Here is a 22,291-nt window from a genome sequence, read left to right on the forward strand (position 1 = left end):
ATCTAGTTAAATCATATTCAGTTATTTACAAAAATATACTTTTAGATTATTCCACAAACACGAATTAAAATTCACAATTTATAAATTTTCGTAGTAGGTTTGCAATTCCACATCCATCATCATCTTTATCTGGAAGTGTTTACTACAGATTAATGACAGGCAAGAAAAGTCTTAATGTTTTATCCTGCAAAATTTCTCATTGTGTGACATTTAGAGTGCAGTAACTTTCTGTAATAGATATTGTTTCTTTTCCTGTTTTACTCTTTATTGATGTTCATATTATTTCTTGTTCCTATTCTCGTATAAGGTTTCGATGGATCGTCTATTCTAGAGTCCGAATTTGCGGAAGAAAAAAATGACTAGTAAGTGGGTGAACTTACCCCCGAGCCTGATTTTCGCGGAGATGCTTCCTGTATCACGGTCCCTCGCGTGGAGGCCGGACGTTGTTCTCCCTGTGCACGTGCATATTGCACGATTTGTTGTATTTGCCCGAATATTCGGAATTGTACCTGCCTCGGCGCGACGACGAATGGCCCCGCTTCCCGCCACTAGAGCGGCGCGCGTTACGTAATATCCGTGACAGTTGAGAATCGCCTACTGCGCACACACACTGAGAAGCGATCGATGTGCAGAGGCGAGCTGCGAGAAAGTGAAGACATTTGTGTGTGCGGAGCCCGGCCGACATGATAGTTTGGAGGCTTGGCCCCACCCTTGTTGTACTACACTACAGGCAAGCCCGCCAGCTTCGTTCCCGCGCGAGGTGGAGGCACGAACCGGATGTGACGGAGTTTGTGAGTGTGTGTATGTGTGTGCGCGATTACTTTACTGCTGCGGCCTTCACAAACAGAAAACCGACATGGCGGCGGCGGCTGTGGACGCGAGATCGTTGGTGGAAAGTTTCTCTTATGTGTGGTGGTTTGACCTGAGTGGTGTGGTGCCCGCCGAACTGATCTAGTGGATTTCGCACGTGCTGCTTTGGATTTAACGCGGGATCCGAAACGGTCTTCCCAGTGCCATTTTGATGTCGGCGTCGTGGTGGATGCAATGCGAGGAAAAGGTATGTTGTTTGGTCTGGAAAGAGGACCCGCCAGGAATTTTCGGCCTGGATGTGCAAGTCACGCTTTGTGTGCCCACATCGATCGCTTTCGCTCGAGTTGGCTTGATAATGCATCCTTGGCTTAGGCGCGTGAAGACAAGGTCTATTTATGTAGCGTAACTATTCTGTTGTGGGTATATTTAACCTTGAGTCTGGTGTTGTGGTCCTCTCTACGTTACTTCTGTATTTTGTCGTGTGCCCGTGTACGCTGCGATCGCGACTTGGTGCTGCGAAGATGTTTCTTACGCCAGCGATAATGTACAGTTGTATTTCGAAATGTTCCTTGTAGCCAATCATGGTGCCTGAGATGGGCAGCTGTGCTGTCTCGCCGGTATTCTCAGTTTCAAAACGTTATTGAACCATAAAAGGGTACAACTCTTGGTGAATTGCGTTTGTGTATGTGAATCCGAAATTTGTTACCTCTTCGTAGGTTTATAGTCCAGTAAACGTGGTAATTTTATGTCCTCATGTGTAAACAGGACGATTTTAATAAGCGGTTGCATCTTGTATGGATTGAAGACCGTTGCTGTGATAAGAGATGTTTACTTATAATATGTAGTCGAATTCGTACATGGTGGCTGATTTTGCATGAAATGCGCAGGAAGCTTCGTTCTTTCAAAATGTTTTGTTTTTGGTTGTTATTCCTGTAAAATTATTCTGAAGCATTGTTTAGGCAATAATGTGTTTCATTCCTGTACACCGCTTTTGGCGCGCTACTTAAGTATTCTCAGATTTTATGAAGGAGTGTGCTTGCTGTTTTTGGATATTCACTTATAATAGAAATCGTGGAAAGCCGAAATTGTATATGATCTTTGACTATAGAGAAGATTATATTCAATGTCTTGCTCTACCTCTACCTACTCAAAAATAAATTTTCAGTATAATTTCGAAAATTATTCTATATTTTGCTGCTTTCCCACTAATTTAGTTCTAGACATAACGTTGGAGTAGGCTAATTCAGCTTGTGACTGATCATATGTGGCAAGCTAGAAGTTGGAGAATGACTGTGCGTCCTATGCTACTCGTCTAGTGCTTACCAGGCATCTAACAGAACCTGCCATCATCAGATTGATTACGTCGTGCCGTTACTACCTTGATTGTGAATGGTTTTCGTTTGGAAATGTCTACCCACTCGGCGTGTCTTAGGACTATTTTCATGGCGACCTTAACGCATGTCCGATGAGACTGACATAGTCAGTTTTCTTACTGTCGGCAGCGAAATTCGATCGGCGAGTGCATTTCCGCTGTGTTCGGAAGTGTGACGTATTTTTGAACCGTGGGTGAATGATCCCTGCTCGTGCTGTGTTAGTCAACACGCAATTGGGCTGTGGTGGTGGCTTGAAATGAGCCGAAATTGCTATTCGTTCATTACCCTTTGGACTTATAGATCCGAATTCTGTAACACCCCACATCGTAACAAAATGTTGAACATAGTGGTGCCGCATTAATGGCAGAAGATAAAGGCCTACAAGTTTTCTTATAACAATACTTGAGAGTCCGTAGCATAAAGGAGTTATTTTGATTTTCATTAAGTAGTCGGTTTTTATCTTATTTTCTTATAAAGGTTAGTTACGTTTAAGATCCTGAGGGAATTTAAGGCCTACCCTAGATTTCCATTTGATTCCTACATCTCTCCTTCATGTGACGAGATTTATTTTGGCTGTTGGATCGAGTTCTGCTGTTCTGATCTTCCACCTGTGGCAGTTTTCTGTCTTGGAGTGTTTTTTCGATAAGCTTTTTTATTTTTTTGGTAGACTATTCATTGTCGAGACGTAGATGGGAGGATAATATTAAAATTGATTTGAGGGATGTGGGATATGATGTTAGAGACTGGATTAATCTTGCTCAGGATAGGGATCGATGGCGGGCTTACGTGAGGGCGTCAGTGAACCTCCGTGTTCCTTAAAAACCATAAATAAGACTATTAATTTCTGAATTTATTTCCCACAATTCCTTGGGGATCTTTGATGTTTAAAATATAAATCATTTTCACTTTATCGTTATAAAACCCAACTTTGGGACAGTAAGATAAAAATGTGAGTCTTACTGAACTAGATACGGCTTGTCCCAAACTTTTATATCATTTAGATCTGTGTTGGTTTGCAGGTTAGAGGAATGCAATTAGATTTGGAATACGATGAAAGACTAAATATATATAATGTATAGATTTGGATTGTTGTTTATCGACTAAACTAAATAGGCGAGGTTAACAGTTGTGAGAAACGGATTGCAAACGCATGCGTTGTTTTGTGTTTTTGAGATCTATTTTTTTTTTTTTTCATTAAAGTTACTGTTCTGTTACTTAGTGTGTGATGTGATTACCTCAAATTTTTCTGAAGACCAGAAACCTCAGAGTGGGAGAGATGCTGGAGGATCACAAGTTAGTAGGTCTTCATATGTTCAGAGGACATCTCACTCGGAGGCCCCTTGTTTACTATCAAGCTGAGTTTCATTTTAATGCAGTTTGTAAACAATCTTCCAGACCTTGTAAGCATGGTGTTTTTACGTCACTTTATTTCGTGGAGGGTCAAGAAGTGTTCTGCAGTTCAGATTATACCGTGTGTTTTCTGGATGTAGGACATAGCCTAGCAATTTAACGTAGCCATAAGAATTCTATGTATACAAACTGGACCATGTTTAGAAATTAGCAGGTTTTGAAAATTTCTAATCAAGAAGTTATTTCTTTATTGTTTTTATAGATAGGTTCCTTACGGCAGGGTTAAATTTCTACGTCCTATATCCAGAAAAACACACGTTATATCTATAGAGACATTAAAATGTAAAAAGTAGCTAATGTGCAGTTGAAATAGTCCAGTTATTCCCTTGGGTCTCATAAAATTTGAAATCCAAAATTTGTGACGCGTTAAACTTCTTCTGTGTTAACACATTTCGAAGCCATCATTTGGTAAAAAGAAAAAAAAAAGCCTAGTGACTTTACCAAGTGTAGATTATTACAGAGAAAGTTCAAGTTCCTTTGAAACGTTCTTATGAAAAGGCCAAAAGGATTGGGATGTGTACAAGGTGAAGAGATCATGAGTATGGCATAGTTTGTTACATGCAAATTTATACCTCTTGCACAGAAAAAGTTGCGTTGAATTATTTGAATTGAGTGATTGTATCTTTCACTCGTAATACGGAGCTGTTAAGTCTGGAAAATTTTGAAGTGGCTGAAATTTTATTAAGTTCAGAATTTACATAAATATGAAATCAGTTTCATTTAGCGAGAAATGGGGTGTAGTTATTGTAATTTGTTACAGTTCGGTTGCTTTGACAACGTTATTTCGAAATGTGAATGATCTTAAATTTACGTGATTCTTTGGAGGTTAATGCTGTTTTTTCTTCCAGATTTGTTTTATTCTTCCAAAGCATGATTTTATTTCTGCAAATGAGAACTGGTCATACTAGTGTTACGAATGCAGTAAGTTATGGTCCGAGACACTGAGAAGTTTTAGAATTTCAAATCCATTCGAGGTGTTGTCCTTTTTCTCCCTTCATTCCAGACATTATTAAGGTTTGAAGAACAAAATGGCGGTCATATTTGAACTTTATAAGTATAATTTTTCACATTATTGACTCTATTCTTTTGTAAATGAAGTGTTTTTGTGTAAACCTTACCTTTTAAAGGGAGCAAGAGAGAATTCATATGTTCAGAAATTTGAAAACTCCAACTTCGAGAGACTTTATTAACTTCTTCCTGTAATTCATTAACTTAGTAGCTAATAAAATCACATCTTTTACCCGATCGTGTTTTTTTTGTTGTTGTATTTACAGATACTGTTGTTAGACCTTGAAAGTTAGAATTCAAACACAGAAACTTGGTGGTAGGGAAACCATTCTTCATAACAAAACTATACTGAAATAGACCCATTACAGTGCACTTATTGTTACTTAGCTACTATTCAGTATAGTTTTGCAAAGGCTTTGGAATAATATTTGTCTAAATTTTCAATTGAAAATATATTGTATATGCAATTTTAAAATTATGATCGTGCAAAAAAGGTACAATACACGTTTGTGATGTACATTACGAAATCTCGGAAAGTGAAAAACTCGCTCTGCTCGTTTTGCAAACTTCTCCTAGATTTTGTAAAACGCGGTTCCCAACCTTGTATCGCAATATACTATTTCTCAATTAAGAAATGCTTTTCAATATGTTTACCGAATTGTGTTTTTAAATTTTAATTGTCGTAAGTTTGCAATTCATGATTGGTTGCTATTATTGTATAATATGCTGTATTTTATGTAAATCATTTTGGGCTCTAGTAGAAATAATTTCGTATCTGAAGTTAGGGCACATGTAAGGCGAAATGAATTATTGTAGTACTTTCGATCATATGTGTGTGTGTGTGTGTGTGTGTGTGTGTGTGCGCGCGCGCGCGCGCATGTGTGTGTGTCTCATGCCCACCTACTCCACTTCGCGTGATTCGGGTTCCGCATACTGTGGATAGATGGCAGGACTGTGACCCATTTCCAAATTGCACACCACTTCGGCGGACCACGTTATGCATGAAGTATATCTGTGAAGAGTTATGTCATGTACTAGGGTGAGTGTATGTTAAGTGTTGGTGTAAGTGTACGTGTAGGGAATGGGTGAGGATGATGATGGTGGGGATGGGAGAAGGGGAAACCCGGTTCCGGCACGTAGCCTACTCCTGTCGAATAGCACCAAGGGGTCGCCAGGCTTAACGTCCTCATCCGAAAGACGAATTACTATCAACATTGACATATGCCTTCTCTTCATTTACACTGCGAAGATATTTGGGATTTAACCCAGTCACATTGGTGCACAGTTTGGTGATTAGAAGTTGTGCACCGCCATCACTCCTAGTCCTGAGGTAGAAATTTTACATGAAAAAATTTCTGATCCCTCCGGGAACCAAACGCTGTCTGGCTAGTCTGGAGGCAGACGCGCTACCAAAGAGCTAACTCGGCGGGCAAATTCAAAATAGTACACTGTCCATAGTAGTACTTTACGTGTGCAGTGAATAGAGACATGTTGCTTATTTTTGTTATATGTCCAATATTTTATTTTAGTTGGTTATTTAACATACAGCCATTTCTATCAACTATTAGGTTATTTAGCTTCGATGAGATTGGTGATAGCGAGATGGGGCCGAGGATTCGCCATAGATAACCTGGCATTTACCTTACGGTTGGGGAAAACCTCGGAAAAACCCAACCAGATAATCAGCCCAAGCGGGGATCGAACCCGCGTCCCAGCGCAACTTCAGACCTGCAGGCAAGCGCCTTAACCGACTGAGCCACGCCGGTGGCTTACGTCCAATAAACCGACAATGGTTTCAACACAAGCCCCTTCTTTTTAGAAAGGCTAATAGCGAGCTTTCCAAATTCACTCATTGAGATGGTAAAATTTTTCTTTGCAGTAGCAAGTAGTAGAACATGGAAATTTATTTTCTAGAGGCTAGATCTAGACTCTTATAATATGAGGTGACTTTAAATTTAAAGAAGTCAGTGCATTTGGTTATAAACCATTTTGTTAAATGTAACAGCATTAGTAATGATCATAAACTTGGAATTATTTTTATAGAATAAGTTGAAACAAAAATCAGCATTGAATCGCAATGATAAACACTTCGCGAAAGTCTTGGATTGATATGCTACGTCTACTGTCTCTCAAGAAGGTATTGCATCTTGAACTTCATATCACAATATTATTCTGGTGTAACTAATTGACGTAACTGTTTGACGTAGTTTCAGAGAGGAAAGAAAGAGCGAGAGGTTTGTTCTTTGGTATGTTATATAAAGGATTTCGCATCCACATGTCCAGAATATCTCGCATACGGGAGTTCTTAAATTATACTTTTTTTTTTTCTTTGGAGGACATTAACAGTTTATAGTTGAAAAACATTTGCTGTTTGCCTACATAGCCTTGCACGTGATTTTAGTGTATCTTGATCAACAGAAGGAACCCATGTATCCCGTCTTCCCGTCAGACCTTGCTCGTTTGTATTGTAATGATTAGGATCGATAATGTGAAACTTATTAATGACTACTGTGTCATTAAGCGTTAACATTTAAAGTGTGACACATTTACAAAATGCGAAATATGAAATCATATAAAATATAAAACAGAAGTTAGAAAATATAATTCGTAGGCTATAATTTGTCAGCTTGGAATAAAAATGGAGAAGCATGAACTTCACCTATATCTTAAAATTAGAAGCATTTCTTAACAAATGTCATCTCCTAAGGGGAAAACATTAGTAAACGCACGGTTGTGGAGTTGTCTGTAAAAATGTTCAGTACTCGCTGAACAGGGCCCACCCTCCAGTGTCGCCTCAAGGAGTCTACTATGACGACACAGTACATCGCGGGTTTTAGAGAAGTCACGTGGCCGAGATGCGCGGCTCATCGGACGTTCCCACCGGCTTAACAGAGTGTCTTATCAGCCGAGTATGTTTACACTCTGTGTGACTGTTGAATGAAGACTCTGGATGTCCGTTTGGCACGTAGGAGTGGCAAGGCGCCCGCGGTTGTGGCTAAGCTAGAAGGTGTAAATGAAACAAGCAATTGGCATCAGTAGTTTGTGTTGAATGTAATAGTTATAAACTGTTATGAAGAATTGATATTTTAAAATATTCAACGAACCTTTAGTAATGTTCCAGACGTAGTTGCTCTCTCCTATAGTGTAACAATGAACACTGAATTGAAAAAGGAAAATTACTGTAATGTGAATAATTTATACTTTATTGGTAGAAGCTAGCAACAAACAATTACAGTGTTATTTTCGTTTATTTTAATTAATTGATTTTATTGCTTACATTGTTACGCACCTGATTAGGAAGATTGATATTGGTTTTCTTTCTAAATTTGCACACAACCCATTTTGTGTAATTCAAACAAGTAAAAGGTAGAGTAACTCACAATGAAAAACAGGAAAAATTGGTTCCAAAAACGGCCACAATAATAATAATAATAATAATAATAATAATAATAATAATTTTATTATTTAAATTAAAACGAATTACAACTAGAACCGTCATTAATCACGTAAAACGTTATCAGAACAACTGGATAAATCATCTGCATCGCATGCATAGAGATAGAATCCCAAAAGTCATGCTCCACTATCGTCCAAACGGGAAGAGATCTCTCGCTCGTCCAAAGAAGCGCTGGATTGAAAATTCAACTGTGAGATGGTAACAGGCCATTTGGCCTAATACTTGAAGGGAAGAAGAAGGAGAAGAAGAAATTAAAACGACCTCTTGAAGTCCGAAATTAACATTACTTGGTTATTATCTGTAGGCCTACTACAAAACGTCATTAAAATTAAGTTAACGCAAAAATCAATCCAATTACAATAACTTTTAATGTCAACACTGTAGGCTTTGTAGAAGCATGCATGAGGTACCTGCGCAAAGCTGTTTTTTTCACCCGAATTTTACTTGTAATTAAAAAAAAACTAATAGGGCTACACTTACCATGTAGTTCTTAACATTACTGAAAAAATTCTGATGCCTTCACTACATTCGTAAGAATAATTTTAGTATTTCACTGTTTCACTCTTCGATTTTCAGAAAAAAAAAATATATATATATATTGTGGCTGATATCAACTCTGGCACTAAGAGTGCTAACCCACAGTTCGAAAAATTACTTGTTTTATCCTTCTGGAAATTCAGTTAAGGATTGCTTCTAAATTGTTCACAAGTTTATTTACTGAAAAATCAGATGATTAGGACTCTCATAAAAATACATATTTAACCCGTAATTGGTGAGGTGGTGACACTGAGTACCCCAGCCATTGTAAGAAAAGAAGCCTGCGCCAGGGGGATGTGCGGAGATATATATTTTTTCATTGCTTATTATGCTGCCTGCTTCCCTAATTTTGAAGAAAACCTATTTAAAACAAATAAAAGTACTTGATTATATAAATTAAAAATTCAGTTTGATTTATCTGAGTGCTACGATACAAGTTTCTAAGTTGGGGGTAAGTGTAATCCACACCTCACCAGTTACGTAACTAGGAAAATACCTCACCACTTACGGGTTAACAGACTTTAAAAAATAAATACGGACGGTACGACATTCAGAATACGGACATGCCCTGCTAAATACGGACGTCTGGTAACCCGTCAAAGGAAATGCGTACCGGTAACTTATTTATAAAATATACGCTTGAAGCTTGTACACGAAACTAATATTATATAAATGCAAATAAAACAGCTACATAGTACGTATTAGATGGTTAAAGAAGGCTTCATAACTGTAGTCTTGCAGATGGAATAAAGTTTAATGCTTCATTGCTAACATAAGTTACAGTTCAGTGATTTATATTTTGTATTTATTTTTACAGACTGTAGTAGAAGATTGCTTGGTAAGCAAGCAGGTCGAGAGATGTGTGTCTTGTGATATGTAACGGTAGAAGTCTCAAATGGATAAGTTACGTGCCTTGCAATGACAGGAATCAATTCTGTATCCAAGAGGAAGAGATCTACAGAAAATGATTTTGTAATCTTGGAGCGAGCGACAAGCAGTCACACCACCTTGACCACACGCTTCCGCTAATCTCGCGCCTTTTCATGTAGTAGTGGGCTGAGTGTTAACAAAAAGAAAAAGCATGCATTAGGCCTGTGACGTTTTCCTTTCCGACGAAATTAACCATAACATTGCAAACGCGAATCCTATGTTGCTCTTTGCACGATTCTTCTTCTTCCTCTTCGCCGACTCGTACAACAGAATCATGATTGCTGCCGCCATTACTACCGCCGCAGGCATGACTGCCACAACTACAGGTACCGCATTGCCAACTTTTTCTTTGTTTGTTCGTCCTTAAGGAATCGTTTAGATCTGAATGTGCGAAATTATTCTCATTTCACAATTGTACATGAAATTACTTCGAAAAGACGTCCATATATTGGTCATTGCGTTGTTATGATTCTTGTTCATAGTATCTGTACGCATTATAGATTCTGGAACCAGAGACCAGGCGTGTAATCTTCAGCTGACGATTCGTTTGGCGGTGGAGGACTATTGGAGCTGTGACCTGAAGAGAAAACTAGCGTTTGAGAAAACCTAACTTTATGTAATTAATAATATAAAGATGAAATGCTTTATTTTTTTAAGCACTTAACGTAAAAGAAGAGTTGAGTTAATTATTTGTGGTAAGAATTATTTCAGCGCTTGAGATAAACTAGGATTTCATTAATTCATTCATAGTTTCCTGCCCAAGGGCATGTCTTTCACTGCAAAACCAGTATTCCTCAATCTTTTCTATTTTCCACCTCCCTTTTAGTTCCGAATACGATCCATATGTTGTCTATCATCTGATATCTCTTTCTGACTCAACTTTCTTCCGTTCACAATTCCTTTCAGTGCACCCTTCAGTAGGTAGTTTCTTTTTAAACAGTGACCTACCCAATTTTTTTTCCTCTTCACAATCATTTTGAGAATTATTTCTTCTTCCACCCTGTGTGTATACATACAGTACATACATACATACATAAAGCACGCTGCAGTGTGAAATAAACACCCGATATACTGTAGTGATGACAATAGCGAAATGAATCCGAGCCTCAACGCCATGTAACGAAAATCGCAGTAGGCTTGTCCGGTAGACAGGAGAGTGAGTTCCCTGCGGGTATGGTAAAAAATCTCTGTTTAAGGGGAGTTCCTTGTTACCGCATGCAAAATACTGGTAAAATTAGCCTATCTTCAAATAGTCATAAATATAATACCTTTTATTTTTTTACGGTGAAGATTGTTATAAGCCCTATGTCCATAATAATGCAAATGTTTTACTAATTTTGATAGGGAGTGTTTTAGTATCTATTAGCATTAAGTGGCTAAAATTTTAATTCATTGTATTAGTGAATAGAGTGCACTTAATCACAGGCATGTAGTGAATTTATAAAGACTATTTCGTTTATATGACGTCATTCCATTTTCGACCAATGAAGTGTAATGAAATTTTGAATTCCAACCAATCACAGTCAGACTTTGCGATAATTTCTGCAGCTAGATTTATCGCTATCAATTTATCGCATGGTCGTTCTTTTGTTTAGTCGTTGTCGCCAACTGTTTCCCCGTAAATTGGTGATCATGAATACATTAAGATGCAACTACACGGTTAAACTTTTCTTTCAACTTTAAAGCAATGAATGCAAGATTGATATTTAATATTAATTAATATATTTACGCAGTGAAGACCACGTTCAAAACGGCGCACCATGTAGACACAAAATCTTTATGCATCTTAATTGAACGTAACTTTTAAACTTGATTCTTTCAATATTCTTCCCAGATTGCACGCATACGCGATTGAATATTGAATTGTGTAGATGCAGCTTTAGTTCCGTTACACACTACAGCGAGAATGCGTTTGTCGAGCTATAAAAATGCTTTCGTGTAGCACTCATTGTAAGTAACGGTCGAAACAAGGCACAGCTGCCATTGGTCCTGCTTCCACAGGTAACATAACCTATAAAATTGTAGCCTATAACATTTGTATTGAAATTAAACAATTAATAGACGTTCAAATTTATGTAACATAATCGCATATCAAACTCATAGACCTTGCATAGTAATAATGTCTTTGATCAAACTGCCTTTCGTATGGCGTAATAAAATTCGTGTTTTAATTAGGCCTATCTATACAGAGATGGCTTCACTGTGTAACAACATGTCTCGCTGTGAATACATAAGCATTGGTATATAGCTGTCCCCACTGTTACTGTTAAATTAAATTATGATTTCAACAGATAATGAAAATGTATTTGTTATAATAATAAAGAAAAGTGCAGTACATGTAATTAACATTGTTAAACCTGTATTTCGCTTTTCGCAATTGGCATTACTGAATAATAACATCGAATTTCTTTATTGCAGTAATCGATATTTATCTACGAGTATTTCAACTTCACAGTGTCTGAATAGGTTAAGAATTCGTTAATATACAATTATTAACATTTTGTGATCGAATTTTAGGGATATATTATTTATATTTTTATTTTATTCACGAAATAGTCCTAATAAATGTCACTCGAGGTCTGAGATTTCCCAGATAAATCCACTCGCTTCGCTCGTGGATTTATCGGCAGATCTCAGACCTCTCGTGACATTACTACAGACAATTATGTCTAAATTCAAAAGTTATTTTAAAGTGAAAGTTTTACTTTAGGGTAATCATGTGTTTTAAAGTTTAAAGTGTACACACACACCACTAAATAAATAGAAAGAGCTCTGTTAAATAGTATTGTATTTATGACTACTTGAATATAGGCTATTTTTAATATTAATTTACATGCGATAACAAGGAACTCCACTTACCAGATTAAGAAATGCAAAAGATTAAGAATTCTGTAGATCAATACAAGATCCCTGTAACCCTTCCATAGCTTTTTCTGAGAAAATCGAAGTAAAATGAAATTATAAGCCTTGTATGTAAATAATGGTGACACAGTATGTCATTTTTATCACATATGGATGTTTAGGCTTACTCAGCCGCAATAACAAGTATGAAAAATAAAATGTTTAGATCCGTATTGACATGATTATGTAACTTTTTTTTAGGGTTGCAGGATTCCACGAACCACAAAATTATTGTATTCTGGCCAGTCGTTGCACGTATTTCTTAGTTCTTGATACACTTTGTCATTTCAGTAACGATTTGAGCGATCCCTTAACGGAGAAGAGTGGAAATATTTCATAACTCGTTAGTCAACAGTCGTTAGTGTATTTACTTGACTGTACATATAGAAAAGTATTATCAATTAAGCCAAATCCAGTTGTGAAAAACCAATACTCGTGAAATGTTGGCTGTAGAAACAAAATAACCGGAATTGAAAATTTTAATTTTAACAGGATACTTTTATTGACTGCTGGAGTTATGGTTTACTGAATGTTGGCGATTGTTTTTCAGCGCCGATCACTTGACGTCTAAGCTGCTTCGGCTTTCGTCGAATGGCGTAAGCTTAATTTTTATGCATTTTAAATTTTGTGCAATACATGTCGGCGAGTTGGCTGCACATGATCGAACTTAGTCGTTCCTTGTGAAACGGTTAAAATCAGTGTTGACAACTCAGAATTCCATTTACCGCTGCACAAGCTTGAAAAACCGCTGAACTATAGTTTATAAACTCCAGATTTTTCTTAACACATCACTTCCAAATTCGAAATACAAAGTATACATCTTGATGCAATAGGTAAGTATTTGAAGTCTTCTCAGTCCTACTCGAATGGTCAAAATTTCATTTAGCTTGGGATTTTCCATCCTGTTCCTGTGCTTTTTCACAAGATTCATCCGGCTAAATAGCCTCTCAACCTCTGCATTTTTGCTCTTTGGAGGGATTTTCACCGCATGCATCACTGAAAATCGCAACCTAAAATTTGGAATGAACCATAATGAGATTTAAAATTAAAAAAAAAATCTAATATAATATTTCTAATTCTTTGGAAATTAAAATAACACTCACCTCTGACCAGAAGCATGTAGTATTGGAAACATTTTTGTGCGAGATCGTGCGTATTTGCTTGCTTTCCACACAGAACCAATACGCGGTAAGTGTGAAATACCACATTCAGTATTCCCAACCTAACACACATAACAATTTCCCTCTTCTTACCGCATAAGCGCGACATTCATTTTACTGCTTTCGGCTTTTAACATATTATTTTTAGAGACGTTTAACATAGTAATAATTATAAATTGGAAACTTACCACTGCAATTTCACCTAAATTGCAATGTTAATTATTGTTTTTAAATATTTGCAAAAATTAAGTAAAGTCTACTACTCCACGAAACTTATTGCATTCCTGATAAAGGTAACATTAAGGAAGCCGTGAAAAAATCAACAAGATTCCAGATGCCGATGTTATTACTGCAATATGTTATATAAATAATATTGTTAAAATATTAAAATGAAAAATAAATCATTACATAACCTTACCGTTTGTTTTAAGTTCGCATTTATAGAGCTCTGGTTTATGATTAACTAACATTGTTGTCGGTATCTACATATAAAACAATTATAACATCTTTACAAAAGAAAAGTTAAAAATATCATCTCCCTCTGCCAGAATCATAAAAAAAACGCCAAATAAATATCTAGCCGCTGACGGTAAAAATTCTGTAGCTGATCATAGTCCTGAAAACACCAGATTTAGCTACAAAACCGCTGACATGCCAACACTAGTTAAAATAATGTCGAGGAAATTTATTTTGATTCGTGCTATGAAACATTTTGGCTTGCAGTGGGAAAATTTCACGAATATATCACAACATTGTTAGTACGTTGGTTGATATTGTAAACTTCAGAACTAATTCGATCATTGTTGGCTCAGGTAAAGGCTTGAGCGTAACAAGTTTTCTGATGAAAGGTTGTTAATGCTGAGATTGTGGATCCCAACCTGTGATTCTTAGAATGAGGAGGCCCATTAGGTTCATACCATCTGTTCCCAGAATTTGAAGAGGTTCCAGCGAAGAAAGTGCGGGAGGAAGCGTGGTTCAACGAAAGTACGCCATAAAAACACAACTACGTGGAACTACAAGCGAGCGTTACACGTGACGTTAATTGTTGCAGTGGCTAACTGTAGGATTTGTTTCGTGAAACAAACTAGTCGGTGATATAACTGTGAACTTTTATGCTTGCTAGATCATGACTAGAGCCGAGATGTACAGTACGTTGAAAAATCTAGTAAAAGTTAGGTTGATTGAGTGTAATAAGAAATAATTGCGTAGTTTGTGTTTAAAATGTTACTGCGCATAAACAGCCCGGCATTTGAATGTTTGAGAAAAGGTAATTTAGAACATTTTTTAAATTACAGAATTTTTGTAGATGTAGACCTTTTTCTTAATTCCGATACTTACCACAGTGTCAGTACGTATACTGTGTCTAATATCACGCATTTGAGTGTAATGTAACTTAATAAATACTCATTCTGTAGTGTTGTTCTGAAACAAGTGGTATGGTGTTCATTTTCAACGTATTTCTTCGGGATTGAATTATTTAAAGATAAACTTATATATACATATATATATATATATATTTTTATATAGAGGAAACCGTAATATCTGGTACACAAGTTTTGTTTTAATATTTATTAATACATAGTACGACTACTTGTGATAGCGTTCTGAGTTCAGAAATTACACACATGCACAGAGTAGCGATAAAAGTGGGCAAACTTCAGGTATGGATTCCTAATACTGCATGTATGGAAGAAAAGAATGGTTATATCAACATGGGTCCGGGAATTATTTGTTTCTGAGTTGAGCTTGCAAGAATGATCTTAGTGCACTCCAGTACGTTTGTTTTCTGAAATATTTTTTTTTATATTGTTTCAATTTCTTTAGATGAACTATAGAAAATGTCCACCTCCCGCCTGAATACAGGCTGCAACTCGTCGTCTCATCGAGATCCGAACATGCTTCCAAATTCTTGGCACAGCTATTTATCTAACAGCCTTGCAGAATCCGCTGATGAAGAATTCCTTATCCATAGGAGTCGAATGCACCAACGACTCTTAAGTTCCCCCAGAAGAAGTGCAATGTGTTGAGATCTGGTGAGCGTGGCGGCCAAGCATGTTTAAATCTCGAGATAACGAGCCGCAGCCTGTATTTAGTTCATCCCAAGAAATTAAACAGAATGCATCATAATTTCACCAAACAAACGTAAACAGTAAATGCAAACATGGCTTTTAGTACATGACTAGACCTCGGTTTTTAGCTTTTATTCCTATTTTTTCCTGAAGGAATAAATTAAAAACCAGTTTTGTAGGTATACGTTTTATGAGCAGTTATACCACATGTTAGAGTTTAACTGTGCCTAAAAATGCCCTTTTACCCGTTGATACCTATCTATTTTGTGTTTTTATTTTGAACCTAATTGCCTAAATTAAATATTTCTGGAGATCTAAGGAATTTTTTTATTTCCCAGAAAAAGACGAAGTGACGTAATCTCAGATTTTTTTATTTAATGAAGTTATTTATTGTTTCTAAACAAAAAACAATCTCTGAGATACGAGTGTTCTAAAAAAAATATTGAACCTTTGGTCGACAGAAATTTCAATCATTAAGGAAGCAGCAACTAAAGTAAAAAGTGCAATAGGGCAGGGTTGGTGAAAAGGTTAGGGATAAATGGAGTAATTTATTACGAAAAAATTCTGGATTTTCAATTCTGAGTAGTGTATGTGATATTATGAATGGGGAGGATTAGATCTACTGGAACAAATAATCATGGCAGATACAGCTAAGTTTAAGTATGCACCTATTACGTCAGTGTCAGTTGAAAGATCTTTTTTAACTTACAAAATGATTATTTCTGGTAAAAGATGCTGTTTAACACCTGAAAATCTAGAGAAAATAATTGTGTTGTTTTCCAATGCCAACTATGAATAGGATAGCACCAGGAGAATGAGAGCATCGAAATAATGTAAGCACATGAACATTTATTAGTTTTACTTTGTAGTCAATAAATAAATAAATATATATATATATATATATATATATAGTTAATTAACTTTATCTTTTTTAAATACAATAAATAATGTTAAAATGTTCAATCTTATGACATGAATTTAATATCAACGTTAATACGTCATGTTGAATATAAATAACGTATAAACGTTTTCGCCTTTTATCATGTATTAACAATTTTTAATATTAAATTGATAAATCATAAGATTTAACATTTTAACGTTATTTGTTGTATTTAATAGCTGACTTGTCTGAAAATCAAAACATGAATTTGTAAATTTATCTTTTTTTCTATTAATGTCATATTTCTTTCATCTATTTTTCTGTTAATGATAGTGATATTATGTGTATTACACATTTTGAAAACCCTAAAATAGTATTCTTAGAACTTATTTTACAGTTTTCAAAGCTTATTTTAGGTGCCTAAATCTACATTTTTAGTGCCTGAAAATCCGAGGTCTACAGGCCTACCTACATGACATAGAAGAGTTCAAGTACATTTTAATATACGATATTTCGGAAATTAGAGCAGTCGTAAAATGAAACAGATGGAACATAAAGACTTCGTATTATAAAGTTGTTCCATGACAAATTTGAAGGAATAAATTTGTTGTCTGGATATTTAAATAATATGGATCGGACGTGCGTGAGGTTTCAGGTCGCACGTTCCCAAATTGATACAGTACAGAAAAGTCAGGGTTTGTTTTTCATGCCATGAAATGTTCTTAGTGTAATTTTACATGATTATGTACAGATGAGCATATGGGAGACAAAATGTTGTGACTATTCTGTTTCTGGTGTTCACTTTAGTTCAAAATTTTAATGACACATGAAATTTTACCTAAAATCCAATCTTAGCATTCCACCGGTTATATTATTCCTTTTCAATCTGGTGTCACACTATCTACCGTCATCCTAAACCTACTTGATCTTACTGAATTATTTTAGTAATTATGGACAAGAATTACTGGAAGGCCTACAAGCTTGTAATTGCAAAAGTAATATGATTGTAACCGAAAGTGCCGGTTATTAACATAAAATCAATTTTAATACTCGCGAAGAATAAAATGTTAGCAATTCTCGAATTGAAGAGCAATTCACAATAAATTTGAAACACGTACAATATTGAAAGACGACGGAATTTCTTAGTTTGGCTGACGTTATTCAAAAGCCACATGAAAATTTGTTGAAAATAATATTTACATATAAGAAATTGATCGCAACACGGAATTTCATTGGAAAAAGCTATTGCTATAAAATCCAAGACCGCTTCAACAAGTTCTCGGAGTGAAGACGTTACATGGCTCACTCCTTCAACGGTTTTAGTCTTACATTAAAATTTTATACTAATACTTTGCGCAATTCTTGTTTACATTCATAATACTTCATACCACGTGCCTGAAGAGGTTTTAACAGTTATTTGTAGAAATAAACTTACGGATAAAAGTGCAATATTCCACTGTAACAGCTAATAGTTTTGGTCTGCAAATTTTGAAAATATTTGTGTGGTTGTGTGGTCCGAGTCCCGTTCAGGGCCAGGATTTTTCATTGAAAACCCTACATTGACTTATATTCGGGTTTCTCGGAGTTCTTCATTCCATCATTTCATTAGAATATCTTCTATCGCCAATAGAACACTTCTAAACCCATGTGGACCTCATATGAATTACTATTGGACTACCATTCACACACAAAGAGCCATGTACCAGAATGTATCGTGAACAAAACGTGTGTTTCTGAGCAAGAAGATATCAGAGGTAAGACGTCAAGGCCTTAGGATCTAAGGCTTAGATCAAACACATTGGATGACTTGGATCGTTGTCATGGTGATGAAAATCGCTTGCGATCGACTAAAGACGAAGAGTATAAAGTTGCATTCAATTCGGCATTCGGAGAATAGGTTGGAAGTGAAATATGTTTTCAGAATTCTCCTAAAGAGACATTATGGCAAGTTTGGAGAAATACGGGTTGCTTAAGAGGTTATTCATTGTATTCCCCCCCCCCCCCGGACTATGTAACTCATCACATGTGATTAATCCTTTTTCGAAATTAAGGCCTTAAAAGGATTTTGAAGTAACTGATTGCAGATTCCAGTGACTCTCGGCTTGTGCAGTCGTCATTTTGTATTGGTCTTGTCGAGGCCGGCGTATGTATTTTGGTATTTAATGTAGTTCTCAAAATATCAAATGGCCTCCCGACCATTTCATGTTCGCTAGCGATTGATTTGAACCAAATCGTTAACACTACTACTTACCACTACTTCCTCACCTTCAGTGTTACAAATTTCTTCTTTCATGAATATAGTTTGCAGATAACTTACGTATTTTACAATAATGGTGTAAATGCCATTTTTGTTTCACTCATTATTCTAAACTTAACGTTATAACATATTTTTGTTTAAAACACATGTATTAACTTGACTTTGAAAAGATGTAAATATAACATTTATTTCGCATAATATTTTGGAAGTTTCCATAAACGAAAAGTTAAAAATTTATCAGATATGTGTCTAATGGCGTCTTGACTCGACCTAATGTCTCTGTCTCAGACCAGCACGTCTGGATCTAACCCAATTAATACTATTTTATGAACTTCTATTACTGTTATGAAATACATGAATGTTGTAATTACTTGCATTCTTTTATAGACATTTAAACATTTTCCACACACCTTGCTATAACTAGCCACTTATATTGTAGAAATGCGTTTAAACTGTGTATGACTCGGTAAAAAGAACATACTACATAATTTTATCGTAATGTAAGAATGATTGAATACTGAAAGCGGGGAACTCTGAATTTGATCATGCAACCGAAAAGTAGTAAAAAAAACCTAAATGTGGCATCGTAAAATTTTTCTTTCAAAGGCAGATCGTGTACTCTTATACACAAGGTGACTTGAGAGACACTTGGTCAGTGTTGACTATCTCGTGCCCTTTGTACAAGAACAATCTTCGCTGCATACGCTTAATATGCAAGAGCAGATCGTCCAATGTCGTTTTCGTCTTTGAGCGCGCTCACTGCTTCGTAGGAGCAGTTCAGTTGGTCAACACTGCACTAGGCCTTTTTAAAAAATCGCGTTTAACGAATCACTTCATACGGGTTATTCCATATCAAATCGATCAGTAAAAAACCTCGCATTTGTAATACTCTAATTGTTTACCTATTTATACAAGGTGCTGAGGAGAGTGCGTTTTCAAAAATATACTATCGAAAGTCAAACGGTTTTCGTACTATTACGCGAGAAATTTAGCGTATTTTAGAAAAACAAGCCTCTTTCAGCGCTCAGAACTCTGGAACAGTTTACTGCAGAACATTGAACGAGAACTTATTGTGAAGCTGACATTTGGTAGGTTATGTTAACCCTTTCTAACCCAAATTAAATTTACAAGCAATCCATGTTGAAACAAATAGCTGTATTAGGACCAATTCAGTGACCAAGTTACGGGAGTGGCAACATTTGAAACAAAACTATATTGATGAAAATATATTGAAATAGAAGTTATCCAGCAAAATTTACCTTCATATGTAACACACAAGTATATAAATGCTATAAAGTTAATTATTGCCATATGGTATCTATAGGTAAGAAAGGGTTAAGAAGTAATACTTATTGTATTGTATACAGAGAGACAGATAATCTGATTTTACTTACTTTTAGGCTTTTTGCCCATTTGTAAAAATGTAAAACATATTGAGAAAAAACCTTGCATTATTAAGAGGGATTCGGCATTGTTTGCTTAGTGGCTCGGCAATAAGCTTCGAGGGCATTAAATGAATTATTTTCACACGCCTAGACTTGAACGGCGCAGTACCGCACGCACTGGCCGAGAGCTGAAGATAAGCGAGCGTTGGGCGTCATTTTACTCTTGTGTTTATGCAAATTTGTGATAAAGCTAGCCCAGGTATGCGCTACTAGACGAAACATCACGTGTTTGTCTCCTGCCCTTGCTTGCCTCTACTAGCTCCCGCCTCACAGTCCTGGTTAGTTCACGCGCGCACTATTTATTTTCTCTATTTGATATTTCCAATACTTTCTTATCAACGGTGCACCAGTAAAAAAAATGTGTTTATTTGTACTTTCAATGCGGAATCTAACCATATATTTTAAAAATATTTTTTCATGGGCAAAGGGGTCTTAATGAAGAAAAATCTAAATTTCTCCATTTCCATAAAAAGTAAGAAAAACTGTTTACATGTCAATATAAACTTTAATTTCTCAGCATCAAAATAAACCATGATTTTGTTCATTGGGTGAAAGGTTTTCGGAGCCATAACAGTTTAAAGTTGCTAATTTTATGAAAATGCGATAAATTTAAATATTTTAAATTTAAACACTATGAAATTCTGATGCCTCAAACTTTGCACAAAGCATTATATCACAGTTGTCAACGGACAGAAAAAGTTTCATTATATTTAAAAATTGTAAGGTCAATTTTCTCTATATTTCAGTCGACTTGAGATGGAATAGCCCATACGTAGGCTATGTATGTTTTCAATACGGTTTTGAAAACATGGTGTGTTTTTAATGCATCTGTAAATATTCTTTCAACGTGCAGGGTGCCCTCGAAATATGAGTTTTTTATGAGGGGTGTCTATATGAGTATTTTTAATATAATGAACTTTGGGTCTCGGTTACATGCTTACAGTCCTAAGCAATACAATAAAAATCGTTCAAAGCAAGTTGTGTATTAATACAGAATTATGTCAACGCAGTTTATTTGATGCCAGCCATCCAGGATTTCATGCGTCAGAAATCCAACATTCATCGTATCATACTCGTATGTGTACCCCCTCACATCCATCAAAATATCTGTACTAATTTCGAGGACAGCTTGTATGTCCAAATCACGGTAAAAGGGACAATTAGATTTTTAGGCCCTGCCAAATTTCAGTATTTTCTTTACCGAAAGAAAAGTGTTGCCATCGGTGTAGTTTGTGGTAACGGGCCTGACCAGTGGTATAGTAAGGGTCACATAAGAACAGTTCCTAAACAGCAAATGTTGCTGTCTTATCAGTATTGCCAACTGTTACCAGATATCACATGATCCTTCCTACTAAATGACTTATTTACTTACCGTACTTAATGTTGGAAGGTTATTTTAAATAATTCAATAATTTGTACATATTTTTGTAGGCAAACTATACGAGAAAGGGATTAACATGTCAAGTATTTGGTCTGGCAATACGAAATTCATTTGTTTGACTAAACAGCTGACTCACGAGACCTAACCACATGAAATTTTTAGTATAACTCCGAAAACTTACCTGACTATAGTCTTGAATTATAACCACAACGCAACATATAAAATAACTATTATGTATTAATATTAATACTGATATGAATTAATTATTAGTAATTTCAAATTTCACTACCTTCCAGTAACAAAGTTCAGAAATCTAGTACAATTTCAATTTCATGGAACTCCAGTACCGACAAATATTGTCGATATTTGTCTCAGCTGCCAGCATACTAGTTGCAAAATCACTACCATTTGTAGTATTTGTTAGTATCGAAATTCGAAACGAAGTTGGCAAAAGAAAATTCAACCTGCAAACTAGAAAATCACCACAATCCACTAGCATACGTAGTAATGGGGGGAGGGGGAAAGGTTAGGTTTCATCCTTACGGTATGAAGTAAGCTAACCCGGACTATAATTAAGGTAGCACTCTGACATGGGTTCGAATCATCTTTGAGCTGAATACTTAGTTGGGGGTTTTCCGAGGTTTTTGCCATTTGTAAGGCGAATCATCGGGGG

The 22,291-nt window shown here is 36.0% G+C and overlaps 1 protein-coding gene across 4 annotated transcripts in view; it reads left to right on the top strand.

The window, feature by feature from the left end:
* Positions 1 to 22,291, top strand: part of LOC138706642 (serine/threonine-protein phosphatase 4 regulatory subunit 1-like) — a 439,770-nt gene that overhangs the window by 173,717 nt on the left and 243,762 nt on the right. Inside the window, exon 1 of one of the 4 annotated variants that reach the window (XM_069836183.1) lies at positions 688 to 1,057. The exons of the other annotated variants lie outside the window; for them this stretch is intronic. The gene's annotated coding sequence lies outside the window, so the exon portion shown is untranslated. Of the gene's footprint in view, positions 1 to 687; positions 1,058 to 22,291 lie in introns of those variants that run through there. 4 annotated transcript variants of the gene reach the window in all.

This window comes from Periplaneta americana, chromosome 9 (assembly GCF_040183065.1).
Source record: "Periplaneta americana isolate PAMFEO1 chromosome 9, P.americana_PAMFEO1_priV1, whole genome shotgun sequence".
Taxonomy (NCBI): Eukaryota; Metazoa; Arthropoda; class Insecta; order Blattodea; family Blattidae; genus Periplaneta; species Periplaneta americana.